This window comes from Mirounga leonina, unplaced genomic scaffold (assembly GCF_011800145.1).
Source record: "Mirounga leonina isolate KUSES-001 unplaced genomic scaffold, KU_Mleo_1.0 Mir_126, whole genome shotgun sequence".
In the NCBI taxonomy this organism is placed as follows: Eukaryota; Metazoa; Chordata; class Mammalia; order Carnivora; family Phocidae; genus Mirounga; species Mirounga leonina.
Genome location: NW_023270314.1, coordinates 28,133,775 through 28,158,357, shown reverse-complemented (window position 1 = coordinate 28,158,357; position 24,583 = coordinate 28,133,775). Strand labels below are relative to the sequence as shown.

At 42.1% G+C, this 24,583-nt stretch overlaps 1 long non-coding RNA gene across 1 annotated transcript in view; it reads left to right on the top strand.

Annotated features, from left to right (window-relative positions):
* Positions 1 to 3,430: 3,430 nt before the first annotated feature.
* LOC118008892 overlaps positions 3,431 to 24,583 on the top strand; it is a 31,723-nt gene continuing 10,570 nt past the window's right edge. Inside the window, exons 1-2 of the long non-coding RNA XR_004678760.1 lie at positions 3,431 to 3,803; positions 9,786 to 9,943. This is a non-coding gene — a long non-coding RNA (uncharacterized LOC118008892). The remainder of the gene's footprint in view (positions 3,804 to 9,785; positions 9,944 to 24,583) is intronic.

Sequence of the window (24,583 nt, the reverse complement as noted above, 5' to 3'; positions counted from 1 at the left end):
CCATTTCTAGGCACCCCCTCTTCCTGTGATCACCATGTAATCCAGCCCACCCCATCTTTCAGATTTCACTTACTCTCCCGATTCACTTTTCAACACATTAGTTTCTCCCGAAAGGTCTTTGACAGTTGTCACTTAGATGCTAAATTCAGTGGGTTTCACATTTTAACCTGGGGTATTTGATTCTGTTGACCCCTTATTTCTTGACAGATTCTCCAGAAATTATTTTTTTCCTGTTTCTTCTCATACTTACCCTCTGGCCATTTTTCTTTTTTGAAAGTTCTTCCTCTCCCCACTTCTTAAATATAAGTGTGCCTTGGGCTTCTTCCTCAGCCATCTTACCTTCTCGTCCGCCATGCTTTCCCAATGGTTTGAATCACTACCCAAGTGTTGGTGAGTAGACAGCTCACAAATCCACACCACCAGCCCTAGCTTCTCTCCTAATCTTTAGATCTATGTGTCCAACTGCCTACCAGACGGCACTAACTCGGTGTTTCTCTGAAACTCCAATTCCGCATGCCTGAAAGAGTGGGTTCTTTCCTGTCTTCCCAGGCACCTAAGCAAAAGCCTGGAAGTCATGTCAACTCTTCACTTTCAGTAACCACTTTTGAGGGCACCTGGTGGCTCAGTGAGTTGAGCGTCTGCCTTCGGCTCAGGTCATGGTCCCAGGATCCTGGGATCTAGCCCCTCATCAGGCTCCTTGTTCAACGGGAGCCTGCTTTTCCCTCTCCTCCCAGCTCAGTGCTCTCTCTCTCTCTCTCTCTCTCTCAAAAAAACAAAAAAAAAAACCCCAAAACCAAAAAAACCTCAATAACCACTTTTAACCAGTCACTGAGCATTGTTAATTTGTTAATTCTGTCATTTAGCTGTCTCTACAGCTCTCTCCTCTCCATTTTCACTCTAATTTCTTTCATTTGGGATCTCATTTTCCTTTGCCTAATGTATTAGCTTTTCATTTTGATAATTTTCAAATATACATAGAGCATAATGAACCCTGACATATCCATCATCTGGATTTAATAATTATTAACTTTTCATCATAGTTACTTCATCTATTATTTCTACAGTGTTTTAGAGCAAATCCAGACATCATGACATCTCGCCCATTAAACACTTTGGTATGCTGTTTTGTTACACTACCAAGGTAACATTATCACACCTAACAAAATGCACAAGAATACCTTAATATTAACTAAGACTTTATTTGTCTTCCACATTTTCTCTTTACAGTTGATCTAGCTGAGTCAGGACCCAAAGTGGCTGAAGTCTCTTGGAAACAAAAACTAAAACCGTGCCCTCCCTTGGTTCTTCCCGCTGACTTTTTGAAGAGACTGAGAGAGCTGTCTTATGTCACCTAAATTGTTGCAGTTGTGTCCTGAGGTCTCTTTGCCTTGGATCTTGCTCCTTCCCAGTCCTCCCCCAATGTCTTCCACACTGGCCATCAGTGCCATCTTTACAAAATGCAATCGGAACCGCGTTACTTCCCTGCTCGGAACTTTTCAGTGGGTCCCCTGAACTGCCACAATAAAATCCAAACTTCTTCCTCTGTGATATAGTGTTTTCACTGATCTCTACCTAAATGTCCAATCTCATCTTTGGTTGATGCTTCCTCATACTACGCAAGCCAAAAACATTTTTTTTCCCCAAAAACAACAGGCTCACGCTCTGTCTGATGCTACGTACTTTCCTCACTTCCACCTGGAAAATAGCCTTCATTTCCTGAAGTTCAGCTCAAGTATCACCTCCTCTATGACGGCTTTTTTTTTTTTTTAAGATTTTATTTATTTATTTGAGACAGAATGAGATAGAGAGAGCATGAGAGGGAGGAGGGTCAGAGGGAGAAGCAGACTCCCCGCCGAGCAGGGAGCCCGATGCGGGACTCGATCCCGGGACTCCAGGATCATGACCTGAGCCGAAGGCAGTCGCTTAACCAACTGAGCCACCCAGGCGCCCATATGACGGCTTTTTAACATTTATTTTTATTCTTTTTCTCTATGAAGTTTTTTAATTCCTTAAACCCCAATCAAGGAAAATCGGCTGTCTCCTCCTTCCCCCCTCTTCCCACAATGCTCCCACGCACATCAGTGTTTACACTGCTCGCTCCTTCTGAGGCTCCTTGAGGCTGGATCCTACTCATTGTACTAGTCTTGCCAGCCCTCAGGGGCTTAATAAAAAAATGGGCTTTTAGGGGTGCCTGGGTGGCTCAGTTGGTTAAGTGACTGCCTTCGGCTCAGGTCATGATCCTGGAGTCCCAGGATGGAGTCCTGCATCCGGCTCCCTGCTCAGCAGGGAGTCTGCTTCTCCCTCTGACCCTCCCCCCTCTCATGCTCTATCTCATTTTCTCTCTCAAATAAATAAATAAAATCTTTTTAAAAAATGGGCTTTTAATAAATACTTGTAGATGGGTGAGTGAACCATAAATGAATCTGTTTACATTACAAACTGGGAAACACTAGATTTGTTCCAAGGAGAAATTTCTAACAAGTCTCTCCTGCTCACAGCTCTTAAGGCAATGGGCATAGCCAGACTTAGGTCAAGGAGGGGGTCACTCCTATTTGAGAGCAGGGCCCCAGATCCGAAGTCTGTTGAATTCCATTCTGCACCCCAGTAAGAGGCATGTGGCACTGGGTGAGTCAGGATCTATTTATTACAAGGTCATTGGATTCTCAGTAAAGGGAAGCATTTCTGAAAACACAGTCCTTGGGTGAGGAGAATTCCTTCCTCAGAGAAAGAAAGTTGCCTGCCTGGCCAATATGATTTATTATCAAGCATAGGATAAACTGGGAAATGGCAGGTTAGAGACAAAGCTAATTAGCAAGCTGTTGTTCAGTGCCAGGTGTTTAAAGTTTAAGAACTAATTTCATGACCCTGTGCATGTCCCCTCCGTCTTTTGTCCTCTGTTTTTTATTTTTATTTTTTATCTTCCAAATGAAGATATTGGACTAGATGATCTCTAAGATCATTTCCAGCTCTACCATTTTATGATCTAATTTTTATTTAACACCAGTATAACATGTTTTTGATACGACAAAGGTTCAAGAAGTCTTGATGGCATTTTACAGATATGGCCACTGAGGGCAGCGGGGCGAGGGATTTGCTTCCGACACATGAGATAGTGTCAGGGCCCGAATCCTTCCACAGCTCTGTTTCATTAAGCAATCAGTATTTCCTGGCTCCCGGGAGGAACTGCAGTATCTTTCCCTTCAGAAAGGCCGGTCTGTTTTTTCCCTACCAGGCCTGAAGGAAAAAACAAAACAAAAACAAGGGTCAGAGTATTAATGTGAAAAATATTAGAGCACGCTTATTCCCCTCACGCAGACAATGAGGGTTTGAATCTCACAGTACGGAAAGACAAGTCCGAGGCGCCGGGACTGCCCAGGGTCTGGAAAAGGGGCACAGATCCGAGCCGTGGTGGGGTACATTTCATTCTTGGTGGACTAGGTTGGGGGGTGGGGCACTGATTCTAAGGGCAGAGTGACAAGGTCAGCCTCACCTCTTATCTCCGTTCTTGGCAATAGCCAGTCTAGCTAGAAAGAGCAATCTGTCAAGTCTAATTAGAGTAGAACAAAGTGAACAATGGGCGCCCAGCTCTAAACTGACAGCCCAGTTGAATGGGGTGGAGGAGCCCTGGTGGGATGTGTGCTTTGTGTGTTTGGAATTGGTTCCTTCAGATGGATCCTTTCCGAACTCAAACGCAAAACAACTTAAACTGGATTCTTCTTTGCTTCACCAGAGATCTTCAGGTCCCTGCGCTTTTTAATACAGGCACATCCAGCAAAAGTAGAGAACCTGGCTCTGTTTCAAAGGTGAGGCTGTGATTGAACATAGTTACATCCTGCGTGGTCGGCATGGTGCTGTGTGCATGCAACTGATATTTATTCATCCGCTCATGTTTCTCTTTTGTGTCTGATTATATTGGTGGTACTAGTGTTTGATTATTTTTGAAACCCTTTTTCTTATAAGGCATGTAATTGGATTCTGGAAATTTCAGAACAGCTTGAAATTTTAGTGGGACCACAAATAAGCACATTTAAGGTGCAAAAAAAATGTTGATATTTTTGACTTGCACTTTAAATGGTCTCTCTGATTTAGGTATTTTAGTTCTTGCATCAAAAGTAGGTTTCACAGGAAAAGAGTATGTTGTATACACAAATCAAATGAATATATTCTTTAAAATAAATACATGAATGCAGGTTATTGAAGCTTAAAAACTATGCATGTTCATAATCTAAAGGCTCAAATAATGGAGGCCTGTGATCAGCAAATATTATATCGAAGACTGATGGCTTGTTCATTTAAGTCTGCCTCAGTGTGGGGCATACTTAAAGGTGTGAGAAAACATAATTCTCTAAAGTGGGAGGGAAAGAATGGGAAGACAGTCAACACAAACATAATTTATAAATTCTAAGTCTCAGTCTGCATGATTTTGCTCTTATTTCCTGTGTGTAATCTCAATCCTCGAAACATCCTATGAAGTATGTTACTGTTATCTTAACTCTGCAGATAAGGAAAGTAAGGCCTTGAGACATTAGCCCAAGGTTACAGAGAAATGCAGAGTCAGGCCTTGAACTTTGGCTGTCTGGCTCCAGGTGTAATGTACTTCTCAGCACGGTGTTTCTCATAGAGTAAGGAGACATTACATCTTAAAACTCACCCAATTCATAATAATAATGCCAATATGAGAACTCTCTGCTTATCCCCTGGTCTCTTATGGACATGAGCAAGGCAGTGGATTTTTGTCTGGAGGGTTTTGTACCAATTACGGTACTTTACCGTGCGTTGCTAATCTTTTCTTTTCCAGCAGCAATACTTGTTTCTTTTCTGTTCTTTCCTTTTTTTTTTCTTTTACATGTATGTTATTTGAATAAATTATCTTGTAAAAGATAAAGTGAGCCAATGTTATCCACCTCACCCCAGGCCTCGGCCTCTCCCCAGGAAAATCAGTTATCAATTTGGGGTATAACCAACTGTTTGCTACGTGTTTTTGCATAGATGTGTGTATGTGCGTGCGCGTGTGTGTGTGTGTGTGTAACATTGTTTTGTGTCTTTTAAAAACATACATGGTACCATGCTGTATTTTTTTATTCCGCTGTTGGCTCTTATTATTTTTGTCAACCCACTATGCCTGTGGAGATCACTTCCTGGCAATATGTTTTAATGTAATTCATTCTTTTTAATTGTTACATAGCATTCCATGCATTGTCACTCTTATTGTTTCCTCTCTACCTTGCCTCTGCTTTTGAAATGACTTAGTGGCACATCAGGTCAACATTAACCATATTTGGATTTATGGCGCAGGTAGGGACAGCCATAAGCTTTATGGTTCATGGAGCATTAATAAGTAAGAAAGGAAGGGAGTGAAGGAAGCCCCTACACCAGCCCTCTGGGCTGAGGTGAGAGGCTGAGGCAGGCTTGGTGTTACCTACCAGTACATTTGTTACCTCTTGGCTTGGAATTTTAGCATTTTGTTGTTGTTCTAAACCCACCTGTTCTCCAGAGATACATTCCTTATCTATACGAGCTAATAGTAACATACTGGACAGAGTACTGTGAGGATTAAATGAGATAACACAGAGAAAAGAACATCAAAACCGTGAAGACTGAGACATGTCAGTTATGAATTGTGTTTGCTTATTACCTGCTTCCCTCTTTCCCTCCCACCTCAGATATGATGTCGTGAGGCTATTCTGCAAGGAAGGGTAGTTAGGGAATGGAGCTATAAATGGTGTTATTTGATATTCTGGAGCATGAATGGGCCTCAAGGCGTGGATTCTGAAGACTGACTTATCTCTGGACTCAAGTCCTGATGAGGCTATTTATTGGTTGTGTGGCCCACAACATTGTGTGGTAATGTTTTGTCATATGTAAAATAAGGGCAGTAATAATAGTAAACTTAGCCGGGGGTGAGGTATAAATGAGATAACATATGTAAAGTACGCCTATGGTTTCTGGCATATGGGAAAGCCAGCCACTGTCATCATTCGATCAGCCGGAGAAGCTGCGATATCTCCACTTCTATTTTCTGTCCATGAAGTGTCACTCTCCAGTTTCCTCAGATGTGACGATAAAGGCAGGCCTAATCCCAGGATTAAAGCACAACCATTCATCGCTCCTTTAGTCCATACTCTTTTTGTTGTTTTTTGTTTTTTTTTTCTTAAAGCAGCTCTTTCCTGAGCACCTACTGCATATCTAATATTTTGCTGGGTACTGCATGAAACATAAAGGGCAAGGGCATGACAGGGCTCTTGCCCTCCAAATGCTTCTGGCTATTAAATTGAAGTGCCTTAATATACAAGGTTAACACAGGAAAGGACCTGTCAGATGAAAGGCATTCTGTAATATGCTGTCTGGGTAACAGATAGTAATATAAACACAGGGTAGTAGTATGAATATACAGGCCCAGTGACTATCAAAATTTTCTGTTAATTACAAAGGCATATATACTCCCTTAACACCTGCTTATTCGTTCCTTATCTAGCTTCAGAATTATTTTATTTTTTTATTATTTTATTTTTTTTTAAAGATTTTATTTATTTGACAGAGAGAGATACAGTGAGAGAGGGAACACAAGCAGGGGGAGTGGGAGCGGGAGAAGCAGGCTTCCCACTGAGCGGGGAGCCCAATGCGGGGCTCGATCCCAGGACCCCGGATCATGACCCGAGCCGAAGGCAGACGCCCAACGACTGAGCCACCCAGGCGCCCCATTCAGAATTATTTTAGAAGCTCATCTGGGCCTCACCTGTAGAACTTGAGCCATTAAATTAGCTGCTAACGTGGGGCTGGTTTCCTGGCTGGGGGTTGCTCTCACCTCCTCTTGGAGAGTGCTAGAAAGAATGAAGTCACCAGGAACTGGCAGAGAGGAGCTGCTCTCTACTCAGCCTAAGTCCTGACTGAGTAAAAACATGCAGATTTTCTGTTATTCTGGACCAAATAGCCAATATTTAGTGAGCAGATAAAATCCCCCCGAAGTAGGAACCGTCGTAAAGAGCCTGAGGATGCCACATAAAGGGACTGAAAGTACTTACTTTGGGGGGGGGGGGAATTCCCAAGAAGTAAACCAACAGTATTTCCAACATGTCACCCTAGTCCTTCTCAGCCCAGTAAGCTTTCTCTTGACCCACAGAGCCCATTTTCTGTTGTGCGTGTGAACCCATTCCAGCTGGCCCACACTGGACATCGAAGGCCACCTCAGCTGTCAAGCACAGAAGTCATGTGTGACTTTTGATTTAAGAATCAGTTCAGGCAGCAGATGCTCTGAGGGCTCAGGGAGTGGCATGCCTATTCCCCAGACAAGCACCCTTTGTCTTCATTCCACGCTTGAATCTGGGATAGAAAATTCTGAATGTTTCTACTTTGAAAGGAGCTATGTTAAATCATTCTTATTAGAAAAAAGTCACTTATGGTATAAAAAGGTGTGATTTGTCAGAGAGGCCTTTGCTACTGCTTAAGGGATTGCTTAGCAGACAAAGAATTTGCTCACTAAAATCATAACCCCGGTGAGAAAGAGATTCTGAAGCATAAGGTGCAGGACATGTAGTTATTAGGTTAAGTGGGATTCAAAACACTCTGTCTCCATTATCCCTTTCTGAAGGCAATATTTTTATTTTTATTCGATAAAGAGGGGCCCCTCTCTGAAATTTTTGCCTCAAAACCCAGAATAAAATTTACAGCATGTTAGAATTCTAAAAGTAATTTGATCCTGCATTTCACTGAGTTCAGGGCTCCAGAAATACGCTGTCCAAATCATTATTGGTGATTACTTTATTTTGCCCTTGTACAAGAGGTGAAAGCAGCTGGTGTATGAGACTTGAGAGAGAGCCCGTTTTCCAAAGAAGAACAAAGAGAACTGAGGGAGAAGCTGCTTTGCTTTGTCTGAGCCAACTCCCTCTGAGGATTGCAGCAGGAAAGGCTCAGAGCTGCATCCCTGCCCGTAACACTTGGTTCAGCAGTCCTGGAGATGTGAGAGACCTACCTGCACAGTATTAATGTTATCAGCTGCCCTGTTCATGTATTGTCTCCCTGAAGGACATTTTTATAACACAGTAACACTTAAGGAGACATTCCCGCCTTTACTTCCGTTTCTCTGCTGATAAACAAATGTCAGGCTTCCTCTTGGATCTTGTCCCTGATTCACTAAGTTACTATATATTCATCGCTCTCCTTTGTGTTCCAAACACTGAGCTCTCAGTGCTCATCTGGTTGGATCCAGGTTGTGAAGGCTGCAGCCCAAGTCATCAGTACAGGACTTGGGGGCCCAACTTCCCTCTCCAGGACCCTCAAGAAGCCTTGTGTTCCAATTAGGTCCCTAATTAGTGTGTTTCTGGTGCCACTGGACAAAAGAGAGGGCCCTGTTTTGAACCAGAGCCCATAATTTATGCCTACAACTACACCCTGATGGGAGATGGGAATTTTCATGTCAGAGAACAGGGACCTGATGATAAACAGCATGACTAATCCAAAGGACACCGTCCACCTATGGGTCTTTACTCCCTTACTGGAAGAAAAACAGAGATGTGCGATTTTTACACTTAATGCACTGAATCTCTGCAAGTGGAAGGGACGTAGCGCATCATTTGGGCAACTGAAGGACAGGGCTCTACTGGAGAATGCATCAGCTAATGAAGGGCAACATAAAGTTCCTTGCAGCATCAAAAAAGGGGAAGCTGCCCTTTGGCATCATCTTGCAGGTTACAATTCCTGGCAATCGCGCCGGATCAAGAGCAGAAGCGCAACCCGTCATCTTCTTTCTGTGGGCTTCAGCCATAGGGGGAGAAAGGTGGTGCCACAACTCTCTCCCAGTGGATGATGATGACGTGTTCTAAGCAGATGATTGCGGAGGCTCCTGTCAAATGAGTGAAGAGAAAAGGGAAGTGGGGAGAGGAGGAGGGACTCAAGAAACACCACTGCAACAATCCTGGAATAAAAATGAGGGGCCGTTATGGGAAATGATAAAGAGCATTCACCTTGAAATACAGTGCCTTGCCCGGTTTTTCCAATTTGCTTCTGAAACCACTTACAATATTTTGTAAATAATTTAAGGAAGGTTGGGATAAACGAAAGAGAGCTCCTATCGGGTTCTATTTTCCCTCTTCTTTAGGATTGTCTTAAATAACAATTATCCTTTTTAGCTTTAGGAAGCATTAAAAACAGTCAAGCCCTTTGAAACATTGTTCCCCAAAACCATAACGGGCCTGCTGCACGTTTCCCTTCTCGACAAAAAGGCTGCTCGGGTTGTGCCCATCACTTTCGGTTTCGTTGGGTAGGGGGTATATCGTGCAGCATCCGGAGTGCAATGGACTTTGGAATGTCGGCTCGGTCTAAGCGGACCGGGTAGCGACGCCACAGCCCCCGGGCCAGATCGGCGCACTCTCCCTTTTCACCGGCAGGCGGCGCTGTTTTTCGCGGCGCCCGGAGCCCCCGCCCCGCCCCGCCCCTCACGGAGCTCACTTCCGCCGCGGCCTGGGGAGGCTGCCCCGCTCCTCTCACTCCTTTCTGGTGTTTTCTCGAGGCCGACTTTCTTTATCCTGCGCTGCCCGCTAACGTTTCTGAACCACCATGCCCTTGTGACAGTTGATACTACTAAAAACTTGTTTCTTGGGTCCCTTGAAAGAACGGAAATCCTAAAAAAACATGTATTGGGAATTGCGTAATCACTGATTTTTTTAAAACTTCACATGCGTTTCAACTTAGTCAAATAAAAAGAGCCTCTGACCCGACATAGAAGGCAATATATGTTAAAAATTAGAATGCTTTAAAAAAAAAAAAAATCCCCTTCCTGTTTATTCCAGACTCTTCTACCGCGTAGAGAGCGGCTCGCGAAAATTCAGCTGCGGCTCCATCTGCTGGACGCGCCGCGCCGCTGCAAGGCCCTGCCCGGGAAGGAGAGGCGGTCGGCTGCAGGTGGAGAAGGCCCGGCCTTTTGCCCAGGAAAGGCCCTGGCACCAAGGTAGCGTTCACATGCAGGTCTGCTTATCTAAAAAGAGACTAAACTGACCCTCTGCAAGAAAAGGGGCTCCGTTTTGAGGAGCCCTCAGGCCTAAATATACTGGCATGTGTTATATGGGTGTTGTCTTAGGAAAACCTGGGGCTTCAGGGAAAAGAGGAGGCATAATTCATTTCATTACACCCCCACCTCTCTCAGGTGCAGGGCTGAAAACTAAAACTGTATTTTTCATCAAGGCACACGGGGAGGTATCAGGGACAGAAGTCAAAATGTATTTGTTCTCCTGAATTTTGCTTAATGGCAGGAATTTCAAAGGTGAAGAGGGTGACAAATAAAATTAATCTGGGAGTGGGGACGTGTTAAAATGTGGCCTTGGCTGTGGTTTGATATAAGGTCACTAAGCACTGTACCATTTCCAAACTCTTGAGTCAGTTCTGATTTACTTGAAGATTTTTCTATTTAGGAGACTTCAGGCCCTTTTCACCCAAAGGTCTAAACCCATTTGCAAATGCATTTATATACATATATCAGCACAAACCTGCATTCACCATTGTTGCAAACTTTGTTAAAGGCCATAATCAGAAAATGCTGAGGGGTCTGATAGAAAGCAGAGTTTTAGAGCAGAATTACAGTTGGCCCACCCATCTGGAAAAACATGGTATCACTGATAGGAAACATTTCTAATGGAAAAATGTTAGCAAACATACTTTTGACCCTCCTGAGATTGATAATAACTTCCTAGCAAAAATGAATTTTTGTATTCTGAAATAAGTTTATAATGGCTTTCCTGAAAGATGAAGTAGCTTTTACCAGCAATATCATCTGTGGGAACATAGCTGGTTAGGTAATCCTTGGGGTCCATGTCATGTGACTTGCACAGTCAGTCAGTGTTTTATGATGACATCCTTTGGTGCTTCGATAACTAAGCCCTCGTGGATGAAACTTCCCTGATTCTACTGCCACAGTGAATAGTTTCATCGAGAAAATGTTAACCCTCCACATGGGCACTTGAAGAAGATACACAACTAAGAAAACAGATGAGAAGTAAAATAAAAATCCATTGCAATGATGCGTGGGTGGACTGTATCAGAGAACTAGCAGGCTGAGTATATTTTCTGTTTTGAATGAACAAAGAGTTATTGGATACCAGATTGTGACCAGTATAGGAAAGATTTGATGGCTGATGGCTATATCTATCATATTTCTCTTCTACAAATGTATTTATAAAGGAGAGTCTTTCATAGACATAAATTGCTTGATAACACATCAGCACCGTGAGTGGCGGAGAAGCGGAGAATTGAACATCCCTCAGTAAAGGTGCTTTCGTGGCCTCTGGCTCAGGACAGTGAGGGAGAGGATCAGAGGTGGAGCAGTGAGGAACCAGATACCTTAAGCCCTCACAGTCTTTCCTCTGTTGTGGCACAAGGCAGTCCCTGAAAACAATGTTGTATCTTCTGTGCTTCTCCTTATTTCCTTATTTGTTTAGAGGGTGCCTCCATACTTAGAACAGAGCCACATAGATAAACCAGACTTCCCAGACTTCCCAAGAGTATTCATTTAGCACTATTTCTGGTGAACCTAGTATAAAAAGTCTGTCCGTTCCCCAAGCAGTTGAGCCTGGGGTTCAAATATTTTGTTTTTGGAAAAAAAGCAAGGGAAAATTTTTATAGAGATGACCTCTCCCTTGACTTTCAGTCTATTCTAAATTGGGCTTTTGAGAGAATGTGACCAGTATCTCAAGAATATGAAACAGATTCAACTTGGTAGAAATTTCTGTCTGGACCCCACAGTTAAGTAAGCATGTCTCTCCTGGTCAAAATCCTGACTTCCCAGAGGAATTGCTTTGACACTGTCAATTAAACTCACTTTTGTTCTCTCAGTATAGATCAGTCCTCTTCTTTCCCCTTCCTGTAAAATGTCAGGCTAACTCCTCATCAGTGGGTTTTGGCTTTCTGGTCACTTCCTCTGAGACTTCCTTGACCTCCAGGGGAAGAGAGGGTGGCCCTGCTGAGTTCCCAGAACCTCATGGCTCCCCGTCATAGCTCTGTAATACTGTATTGTCACTGCTTATCTGTCTGTCTCCCATAGTAGACTCTGACATCCTATGAAAATGGGGCCACGGTTATCATTATGTTCATTTTCCATCCTCAGTACCTAATTAGTGCCTCAGATCAAGCAGCTGTTAGGTAGGAATTCAACACACGGAGGTGGGAGGGAAGGGTATTTCCGAGGGAGGAACTGACATGAACACATACATAGGTGTAGATCTGGGAGAGTGCCTAGGAGCATGACTGGTTTGGCTGAAGCTTGAGGGGGACTGACAGGAGAGACAGGAAAGTGTGGTTGTGAATATTGTGAATGTTAGTTTAAGGCAGTGGTCATCAGAAGATGAAATAGTTGCAAATGTTGAAATTTCTGGTGTATTGTGTATCGGATAAGCGCTTTGATATTTTCATCAAAAACATGGAGCCATAGATCTAGCCCATTCCACTTGTGGAATATCACTTAATTGGCAAAACCAACCTACATGGCTAAACCACTCAGTTAAACACTCATTTTCTGTCAGAAAAAGTTTAGCTTCATTTTCTAATTAAAACACTATATTCCGGGGATGCCTGGGTGGTGTAGTTGGTTGAACAAGACTCTTGGTTTCCAGACTCTTGGTTTCAGCTCAGGTTGTGATCTCAGGGTTGTGAGATTGAGCACCGCATCAGGCTCTGCACTCAGCATGGAGTCGGCTTGGGATTCTCTCTCCCTCTACTCCTCCCCTGTCTCTAAAATACATAAATAAATGGTACAAGAAGATTTTTAAAACACTATATTCCTGCAAGTCTTCCACCACCTCACTTGTGACTTCTTTTTTTTTTTTTTTTTTTAAGATTTTATTTATTTATTTTACAGAGAGAGAGATAGTGAGAGCAAGAACACAAGCAGGGGGAGAGGGAGAGGGCAGGCTTCCTGCCGAGCTGGGAGCCCGATGTGGGACTCGATCCCGGGACCCTGGGATCATGACCTGAGCTGAAGGCAGACGCTTAACGGCTGAGCCACCCAGGCACCCGTGACTCCTAATTCTAAGATAGCCATGGTCCGCAGCCCAGAGGCTTGCCAGTATTTGTCCAGGGAATGAAATAAAGTGCTGCCCTGTTGGTGTTTCTTACTTGGCTCTCAGGAAATTCTCCCTCAAGTATACTGCATTCTCAGATTATACCTTCATCTGGGGACAAAGCACAGTTCAGATGGCTCAGGGGTGGCTTTCTGCTGTGAAGGGCCAGAGCAATTGGGAAAGGGGAGGTAGAAAAAAGAAATCAGCTCAATGTCAGCCATTCCTAGGCAGATCACTTTCAGGAGAGGGTACATTTTGTAGTTTGGAATCTGGAAATTGACCCTTAGTGTATACACTTGGCCCTATCCTTGTGACCAGTATAGGAAAGATTTCATGGCTGATGGCTACATCTATCATATCTCTCTTCTACTAATGTATTTATAAAGGAGAGTCTTTCATAGACATAAATTGCTTGATAACACATCAGCACTGTGAGTGGCGGTGTGAAGCAGAGAACTGAACATCTTGGCCCTTGAACAAGGCAGGGTTAGGAGTGCCAACTCTGAACTCCCCCAGAACTTAACTACTAATAGCCTACTGTTGACCAGAAGCCTGACTGATAACATAAAGCATTGACTGACACACATTTTGTATGTTATATGTATTATATATTGTATTCTTACAATAAAGTTAGCTAGAGAAAACAAAGTATTGGGGCGCCTGGGTGGCTCAGTTGGTTAAGCGACTGCCTTCGGCTCAGGTCATGATCCTGGAGTCCCGGGATCGAGTCCCGCATCGGGCTCCCTGCTCGGCAGGGAGTCTGCTTCTCCCTCTGACCCTCCTCCCTCTCATGCTCTCTGTCTCTCATTCTCTCTGTCTCAAATAAATAAATAAAATCTTAAAAAAAAAAAAAGAAAACAAAGTATTATTAAGAAAACCATAAGGAAGGGCAAATACATTTACAGTACTGTACTGAGACAGAATTCACATATAAGTGGACCTGTGCAGTTCAAACCCATGTTATTCAAGGATCAACAAACCCCAGTTTGAAAGCTGTGTTTTAAAGAAGCTGGATTTTATCCTACAGACCAGTGGTCTCCAGAGTGGAGTATGCAAGGTACAGAGAGAAGATATTACAAATTCTATTTATACTTTTTTTATGTCATCCTCTTAAACTTCCTATATTGGTAGATGCTTATAATTTATATAAGATAGAAGTACAGTTTTGTTTTTTTTAAGATTTTGTTTATTCATTTGACAGAGAGAGAGACAGCGAGAGAGGGAACACAAGCAGGGAGAGTGAGAGAGGGAAAAGCAGGCTTCCTGCTGGGCAGGGAGCCCGATGCGGGGCTTGATCCCAGGACCCTGGGATCATGACCTGAGCCGAAGGCAGACCCCTAACTGACTGAGCCACCCAGGCGCCCTGATAGGAGTACAGTTTTGAAATAAATTACATGTGTGTCTATTAAAGGATATGTAAGCATTAGTTTGCTGATAAGAACATGCAGTCAAAAAAAAAAAAAATCTGAGGACCACATTTTAAGTACAGGGGAGAATCACTGAAGGTTTATGAGTAAGGGGGTGAACGTAGTGTAATCATTGACTGTAGGTGATAGCAAGGAACAGGATCGAGCATGGAGGCGGATACACAGAAGTACCATCCCTGCCTTTGCAGAGCTGGCAGCCTGGCCAACACAGGAAGAAACAAATAACAGGAGTGAATAATAATAGCAAATAGTGCACCGCTAATTAAAGGAAGGCCAAAAAGGGAGAAATTTTATTTTATTTTATTATTTATTTTTTTTTTAAGGAAGAAATGTTAAAGAAGACAGAAAGACATTTGTTTTTTATTCTGTTTTTAAACATGCATTTCCTACAGAAAGAACCAGACTTTCAGCAAGGCCCTAAATGGTGATGGCCTCACCACACTATTTTTATTTCAAATTCCAAACATTCTGTTTGGTCATGTTCCCTCTTCTCCATCCTTAACCACCAAATTGATGCTTTATTTCTGATTTGGGGGGCCATGTCCTTTAGTTCTTAGAAGAATAAACACCTAAAAATGTGAGAGTTTCTCATTAAGAAGGATTTATATCTGTAGTGCTTGTCTTTCAGAAACCCTCAACAGTATCATGGTTAAAATGTCCAGGATAAAAGAAGTCAGAGAAGTAATTTCAGTAGCTTCCCTATTTTTAGAAATTCTACTATACCCAAAATTTCCCAGAGAGGGATTTTAAAAAGTTCCCGAAGAACATCGTAATAAGGCATAATAATACCTTAGAATTGTGTATAATAGATCCAGTCTCAAAGGATTTTCATGATCTTATCCTTGCATTCCCACCACCTATGTGTCCATCGAGTGTAAGGGCTATGAAAAGGTCAAGAGGCGTCCCAGACTCACAGTCTGTACAGGAGCTCAGGTCTCCTGACAAACACTGTTGGAAAGAGCCCTGCAGTGTCCACCCAGATGCTTACTCACATCCCACTGTCCTCACAATAACACCATCGGCATGATTTTAGCCATTGAGCAGAAGAGAAAACAAAAACTTGGAGAATATAAGCACCCTTGCCAAGTGCACAATTTCTAAGTGGCAGAACTGGAATTCAACCCAGGTCTGTCTTACCCAGAACCTGTTTCAGTGACTGGGAGGCAACTGATCGTTTTTGATGGGACAGTTTGAGTAGAGTGGTAGAGGTAGCAGACGGATTACGCAGTGTTTAGTCACTTATTATTAATCAAATATTTGTTGAGGAGGGTGGGACTTCCAGCTATGGCAGAGTGAAGGGGTAGGCAAATCCTCTTCCCTTTTTAAAAATTTTTTTATTTTTATTTTTTAAGATTATTTATTTATTTATTTATTTATTTATTTATTTATTTATTTGACAGAGACACAGCAAGAGAGGGAACACAAGCAAGGGGAGTGGGGGAGAGAGAAGCAGGCTTCCCACTGAGCAGGGAGCCCAATTCGGAGCTCCATCCCAGGACCCTGGGATCATGACCTGAGCCGAAGGCAGATGCTTAAGAACTGAGCCACCCAGGCGCCCCGCAAATCCTCTTCCCTTAAAAAGCCATTACAAAGCTGGAAAAGATGGATGAAAACAACCATTTTTAGCACTCTGGAGATAGATCAAAGGTATATAACAATATGAGGAGTGCTTTTGCTTGAACAACTGCTAAAATTCAGTACTAACAGTGGGAATCTGTGGCACCCTCACCTGGGGAGGCTCCCATTTTCCAGCCCTCTGCCCAGCCCAGTCACCTGGAGATTTTGCCAAGGTGGGGAGATGCTGTAGGACCGGCAGCTTTGCTGCCCCAGCCAGAGAGGGCTCACTGGATTTGGACCAGTAGCAGGCCAGTGGTTCTACTACCCTGAAGTTACAGTGGTGGTGGGGTGAGTGCATTCTTGGATGATACTGCACACATTTACAGCTGAGAATAGAAGGTCCAAGATCATCACATACTCCTAGCTGACCTTGAGGATTCATGCATAAAGGAACTGTGAAAGGGCCCAATGGAAAATAAAAGTAAAAACCTGAACTTTGAATGGGCTCCCCTAACCGCCCCCCCCAACAAATTCATTATCAGAGGACAGAAGCCTTATTGGTTTGAGGTGTTTGAGCGTAATTTCCATCCCATGATTGGCTGACCATGGGGCTAATTAGACACAGAGGTGACCCCTATGAAGCCAGACAAAAATAAAAACAAGAAAAAAGCCGAGATAGGAGCAGCCACACCCTTCAGAGAGATATATTTCATAGATTTAACCTAGGCAAATTACTAAATGCATGACACAAAAGATAGCCTTGAGAGAGAAAATCAGGATCCAGAGTTGCTACAATATATTATTTTTAAAAATCCAGTTTTCAATAAAATATGCAAAAAAATAGGAAAGTATGACTCATTCTCAGGAAAAGTAAAAGTCAATAGAAACTATTTCTAGGGGCGCCTGGGTGGCTCAGTCGTTAAGCGTCTGCCTTCGGCTCAGGTCATGATCCCAGGGTCCTGGGATTGAGCCCCACATCGGGCTCCCTGCCCCGCGGGAAGCCTGCTTCCCCCTCTCCCACTCCCCCTGCTTGTGTTCCCTCTTTCACTGTCTCTCTCTGTCAAATAAATAAATCTTTAAGAAAAAAAAAAAAAAGAAACTATTTCTAAGTGTCCCCAGGAGTCGGATTTAGCAGGCAAAGACATCAAAGTAGTTATTGTAAGTATGTTCAAAGAACTAAAAGAAATCATGTTTAAAGAATCAAAAGAAGTAGGACAATAATGAATCAATAAAGATGCTTAATAAGGAAAGTGTTAAGAATTTTTTTTTTTAGGGGTGCCTGCGTGGCTCAGTCGGCTAAGCGTCTGCCTTCGGCTCAGGTCATGATCCCAGGGTCCTGGGATCAAGTCCTGCATGGGGCTCCTTGCTCAGCAGAGAGCCTGCTTCTCCCTCTCCCTCTGCCCGCCTGCCGCTCCCCGGCTTGTGCTCTCTCTCTCTCTCACTATGTCTCCCTCTGTGTCAAATAAAGAAAGAAAGAATTTTTTTTTTAAAGATTTTATTTATTTATTTGAGAGAGAGAATGAGAGAGACAGCACATGAGAGGGGGGAGGGTCAGAGGGAGAAGCCGACTCCCTGCCGAGCAGGGAGCCTGATGCGGGACTCGAACCAGGGACTCCGGGATCATGACCTGAGCCGAAGGCAGTCGCTTAACCAACTGAGCCACCCAGGCGCCCAGAAAGAATTTTTTTTTTAAGATTTTATTTATTTGACAGAAAGAGACACAGAGAGGGAACACAAGTAGGGGGAGTGGGAGAGGGAGAAGCAGGCTCCCCGCCGAGCAGGGAGCCCGATGTGGGGCTCAATCCCAGGACTCTGGGATCCTGACCTGAGCCAAAGGCAGACGCTTAACGATGAGCCACCCAGGTGCCCAGTATTAAGAATTTTTTAAATGTAATTTCTAGAAGAGAAAATGAGCAATAACTGAAATGAAAAATTTACTAGAAGGTCTCAAAAGCAGATTCAAGATGGCAGAAGAAAAGAATCAGTGAACTAGAGAGAGATTCACAGAAATTATCCACTGAAGAATAAAAAGAATAAAAATTGAAGAAAAATGAACACAGCCTCAGAGACCTGTGAGACAACATCTTACATACCAACATATGTGTGATGGAGGGGTGCCTGGGTGGCGCGGTCAGTTAACGGCCAACTCTTGGTTTTGGCTCAGGTCATGATCTCAGGCTCATGACACTGAGCCGCACTTGGGCTCAGCCCTCAGCAGGGAGTCTGCTTAAGACTTTCCCTCTCCACGAACCATGAGAGACGATGGACTCTGAAAAACAAACAGGGTTCTAGAGGGGAGGGGGGTGGGAGGATGGGTTAGCCTGGTGGTGGGTATTGAGGAGGGCACATTCTGCATGGAGCACTGGGTGTTATGCACAAACAATGAATCATGGAACACTTCATCTAAAACTAATGATGTAATGTATGGGGATTAACATAAGAATAAAAAAAAAAAAAGACTTTCCCTCTCCCAAGGCACCTGGGTGGCTCAGACTTTCCCTCTCCCTTTGCCCCTCCCCATCACATGTACACACTCTCTCTCTCCCAAATAAATAAATCTTTAAAACAACAACAACAACAAAAACAAAATATGTGTAAAGGGAGAAGAGAGAAAGAGTCAGGAAAATTTTGAAGAAATAATGTCCTCAAACTAGGCAAATTTGATGAAAAACATTAATTTACATATCCAAGTAGCTCAACAAACCCAATTAGGGTAACTACAAAGAGATCCACACCTAAATACAAGATACAAACTGTTGAAAGCCAGCAACAAAAAGAAAATCTTAAGGGGTGCCTGGCTGGCTCAGTCATTAAGCGTCTGCCTTTGGCTCTGGTCATGATCTCAGGATCCTGGGATTGAGCCCCACATTGGGCTCCCTGCTCCACTGGAAGCCTGCTTCTCCCTCACCCACTCCCCCTGCTTATGTTCCCTCTCTTGCTGTGTCTCTCTCTGTCAAATAAAAAAATAAAATCTTAAAAAAAAAAAAAAGAAAATCTTAAAAAGCATCAAGAAAAAACCACCATCATGTACAATGGGGTATCTATCTATCTATCTATCTATCTATCTATCTATCTATCTATCTATCAATCTATCATCTATTTATAGATATATCTATATGCCAAAAATATATATGGCTAATTTCTCATTTGAAACAATGGAGGCTGGAAGGCAGTGGAATTGCATATTCAACGTGTGAGGAAAAAAACTATCACTCAAGAATTCTATATCCGACAAAAATTCCCAGATAAAGAAATCTGAGGGAGTCTGTCTGTCTCTAGTAGAGCTGCCCTACAAGAAATGCTACAGGGGTCCTTCAGGCTGATAGGAAAGGACACCAGATGGTAACTCAAATCCACAGAAGGAAATGAAAAGCACTGGAAATGGCACATTTGTGGGTTAGTATAGAGACTCTATAAATATATATTTTATTTCTTCCCAAAATTTCTTTAAAAGATATGAAATTGTATAAGGCAATAATTATAACACTATATTGGTGGGTTATAACATATATGCATGTGATATATATGACAATGAACAATTATAATATAAATATAACTAATATTAATTATTATAAAGATATATGTGAGATATATAATAATAGCACAAAGGAGGGGAAGAGAGAGAGTTATATTGGGACCATTTCTATATTTTACTGAAATTAAGTTAGTATTAATCTGAAATAGATAATATCAAGATGTATATTATAATCCCTATAGTAACCATTAAGAAAATAACTAAAAAAAATATTTAAAAAATCTACGTAAGAATTAAGTGGCACACTAAAAATATTTATTTAACACAAAAAGTGGCAGTCAAGGAGGAAGAGAGACATATACCAAAATAGTAAATATAAGTCAAGTCACATCAATAATGTAATTAATTGTGAAAGGTCTAAACAACTCAATCAAAAGCAGAAATTGGCAGACTGGATAAAAAAGTAAAATCCAAATACAAGATGTCTACAAGAGACACCTTAGATTCTAAGACATGAATAGATTAAAAGTAAAAGGGGGGTGCCTGGGTGGCTCAGTCATTAAGTGTCTGCCTTTTTTTTTTTTTTTTAAGATTTTAGTTTATTTATTCAACAGAGAGAGAGAATGTGAGAGAGGGAACACAAGCAGGGGGAGTGGGAGAGGGAGAAGCAGGCTTCCTGCGAAGCAGGGAGCCCGATGTGGGGCTTTATGTGGGGCTCGATCCCAGGACCCTGGAATCATGACCTGAGCCGAAGGCAGACACTTAACAACTGAGTCATCCAGGCGCCCAAGCGTCTGCCTTTCGCTCAGGTCATGGTCCCAGGGTCCTGGGATCCAGCCCCACATCGGACTCCCTGCTCGGTGGGGAGCCTGCTTCTCCCTCTTCCACTCCCCCTGCTTGTGTTCCCTCTCTTACTGTGTCTTTCTCTCTGTCAAATAAATAAAATCTTTAAAAAAAATTAAAAGATTAAAAGTAAAAGGATGAAAAAAGATTTTACTAGGATATAGTAACTATAGGTGAGCCAGAGTAACTATAATAAAATCAGACAAAATAGACTTAAGACAAAAAAAAAAAATAAATGCTACTAGAGACAAAGAGGGATGTTTAGTAATGATTAAGAGATCAATTCATCAAGAAGATATAATAATTATACATATGTACATAACAGATCTGCAAAATACATGAAAGAAAAACAGGAGACTTCAATACCCCACTCTCAATTATGGATGGAACAACTACATGGAAAATCAGTGAGGATTGGGCGCCTGGGTGGCTCAGTCGGTTAAGCGACTGCCTTCAGCTCAGGTCACGATCCTAGAGTCCCGGGATCGAGTCCCGCATCGGGCTCCCTGCTCAGCGAGGAGCCTGCTTCTCCCTCTGACCCTCCTTTCTCTCATGCTTTCTGTCTCTCATTCTCTCTCTCTCAAATAAATAAATAAAATCTTAAAAAAAAAAAAAAAAGAAAAGAAAATCAGTGAGGCTCTAGGAGACTTGAACAGCACTATCAACGAACTTGGCCAATTGTCATCCATAGAACTGTGATTGACAACTGCAGAGACTACACATCCTTTTGAAGCACACACGGAACATTCTCCAGAATAGATCATAAGTTAGGACACAAAATAAGTGTTCAATAAATTTAAAGTAATTCAAATTTTAAAAGTTCACATCATGCAAACTATGTTCTCTGACTACAGTAGAATTAAATTAGAAATCAACAACAGAGAGAGTGCCCGGGTGGCTCAGTCACTTAAGCATCTGCCTTCCTCAGGTCATGATCCCAGGGTCCTGGGATCGAGCCCCACAATGGACTCCCTGCTTGACGGGAGGCCTGCTTCTCCCTCTCCCACTCCCCCTGCTTGTGTTCCTGCTCTCGCTGTCTCTCTCTCTGTCAAATAAATAAAATCTTAAAAAAAAAAAAAATCAACAACAGAGAGAAATATGGGAAATCCCAAAATATTTGGAAATTAAGCAGATTTCTAAATAGTCCGTGGGTTGAAGAAGATACCACCAAGGAAACTTAAAAATATTTTCAACTGAGTAAAAGTGAAAACGCAACATACCAAAATTTATGGAATGCAGCTAAGAAATGCTTTGAGGAAGACCTATGTCAGAAAAGAAGAAAGTTTCAAATCCATAACCTAAGCTTCTATCTTAAGAAAGTAAAAAATTAAGAATAAAAAAAAGAAAGTAAAATATAAGAAGAGCAGCTAAACCCAAGGCAAGCAGAAAAGGAAATAAAAGTTAGAGCAGAAATAAAAATAAAAAACAGGAAAAACAATACAGAAAATCAATGAGCCAAATGTTGGTTCTTTGAAAAGAGCTACAAACTTTTAGGTAGATTTACCAAGGAAAAAGGGAGAGAGGATACACAAATTACCAATATCTGGAATAAAAAACATCAGTGTCTACCCTTTAAGAATTAAAATATTGTAAGGGTATATTATGAACAACTTTATAGCAAAAAGATAATTTAAAGGAAATGGAAAAATTCCTAGGAAGACAAAAATTACCAGTACCAATTCAAAAGAAAGAGAAAATCTGAGTAAGACTTATATCAAGTAAAAAAAATGATTTAATGTTCCAAAATCTTTCCACAAGGAAGAGCCCAGTCCCAGATGGTTTCACTTGTGAATCCTATTAAATGTTAAAAAAAGAAATAATACCAATACTTGACAATTCCAGAAAACAGAGTAAGGAATACTTCCTAGTTCCTTTTATAAGGCTAGTATTATCCTGATACCAAAGACTACAAGAAAAGAAAACTACACTTCAGTATACTTTATGAATATTGATGTAAAAATCCTCAACAAAATATTAGCAAACTGAATCCAGCAACATATGAAAAGGATTATGTACCATTGCTAAATAGGACTTATCCCAGGAACTCACTGTTGGTGGAAAATCCTAAAATCAATTAATGTAATACATCATATTAATAGGATAAAGGACAAAACCCACATGATCATCTTAATACATGAAGAAAAAATATTTGACAAAATCCAACCCATTCATGATAAAAACTCTCACAAACTAAGAATAGAAGGGAACTTCCTCAACCTGATAAAGGACATCTACCAAAAACCCACAGTTAGGGGTGCCTGGGTGGCTCAGTCGTTAAGCATCTGCCTTCAGCTCAGGTCATGATCCCAGGGTCCTGGGATTGAGCCCCACATTGGGCTCCCTGCTCTGCGGGAGGCCTGCTTCTCCCTCTCCCACTCCCCCTGCTTGTGTTCCCTCTTTCGCTGTGTCTCTCTCTGTCAAATAAATAAACAAAATCTTTAAAACAACAAACAAAAAACCCCACAGTTAACATCCTGTGTCCATCAGCTGATGCATGGCTAAACAAAATATGTTCTAATCATATAGTGGAATATTGTTCAGCAATAAAAGAATGTAATACTGATACATCTGCAACATGGATTAACCTCAAATACATGCTAAGGGAAAGAAGCCAGATGCAAAAGGCTACATATATGACTCTATTGATATGAAATGTCCAGAAAAGGAAAATTTATAGAGATGGAAAACAGATCAGTGGTTACATTGGGTAGAGAGCAAGCTTGACTGGGCTGTATGTCCATGATGGGCTGGCAGTTGATGAAGGAAATGATGGCAGCCATCACGGAGATAGCTACCATAGATGGGAAGCCATGAGAAGGCTTTAAGTAGAGAAGTGTTATTTTTTTTTTTTTAAGATTTTATTTAATTATTTCTCAGAGAGAGAGAGAGCACAAGCAGGGGGGAGAGGCAGGCAGAGGGAGAAGCAGGCTCCCCGCTGAGCAAGGAGCCTGATGCGGGACTGGATCCGAGGACCCTGAGATCATGACCTGAGCTGAAGGCAGCCATACTTGGATATAAAGGTCTGGAATTCTGGAAAGCATTCCAAGTTGGAGACATATGTATGTATCAGCGTATGGAGAGTATATAAACCAAGAGACTGGATGAGATCAACAAAGGAGCTGGTGGATAGGAATGAGACCTTGAGCCCCTGACATTAAGAATTTAGGAGAACCAATAGGAAACAACAGTGGAGACTGAGAAAGGGCAATCAGGAAGAAAAAACCAGAAGAGTCCTGGAAACCTAGTGAAGAAAGTGAAGAAATGCTTCACAGTGATCAGCAGTGTCAAATGATGCTGATAGGTTCAATTAAGATGAGAACTTGAGAACTGACCCTTGGATTTGGGGATGTGGAGGTCATGGACAACCTCAACAAGAGCAGTGTTGGAGAAGGGGTGAGGGTTAAAGGCTGATTCCGGTGGGTTCAAGGAATGGGGGGAGAGAAACTAGAGGCAGTGATTGTAGATATTTCTTTGCTTTCAAGATGAGGAGAAAAATGGGATGGTAGCCACAGGCAGAAGTGAAATCAAAGGAGGTTGTTTTGGAGATGGAAGAATATGTCTTTATACTAAAAGAAAACAATGAATAGAGGGGAGAAATTGATGCAGGAGACAGAAAAGAGAATCACTAGACTACTATCTTTGGATGGGCAAAGATGGGACATAATATCCAAGTGGAAAGACTGGCCTCGAATAAGAACATGGACAGGTTAGTAGCTAGAAGACAGGGAAGATTACATGGGTTAAGTCACAAACAGGTAGCTTGTTAAGAAAAGTCATCCCAAATTTGGAAATAGGCAGCCAGGATTACTGGGTATCTTTTTTAGCTGTACTCCTGTGAGCTCGAGCAGGCCTTCTGGGGATTACCTGATTTTAGTGGGGCAGATACCTTTGCTTCACTTTCTATTTACTATTGATGAGGATATTTTGCAATTCTGTTTCTACAGAAAGCTTATAACGGTGCAAACAGTTCTTGTGTGACAGAAATGCAAATTACTTCTCTCCTGGGGAATAGAGAACCTCATAGGTCCTGGGATTTTGTTTTTTGTTGTTGTTGTTTGTTTTGTTTTTTGCCTTGTAGGGTATTAACCACTTTTACATCTAACCTAGCAGTCTTATTTGAATATTTATAAACACGTTTCCTGATGAAATAGATCAACTCCTATTCCTCAAATGTTCTTTGCAACAGCTTTATCTTTCTTTCTTTCTTTCTTTCTTTCTTTCTTTCTTTCTTTCTTTCT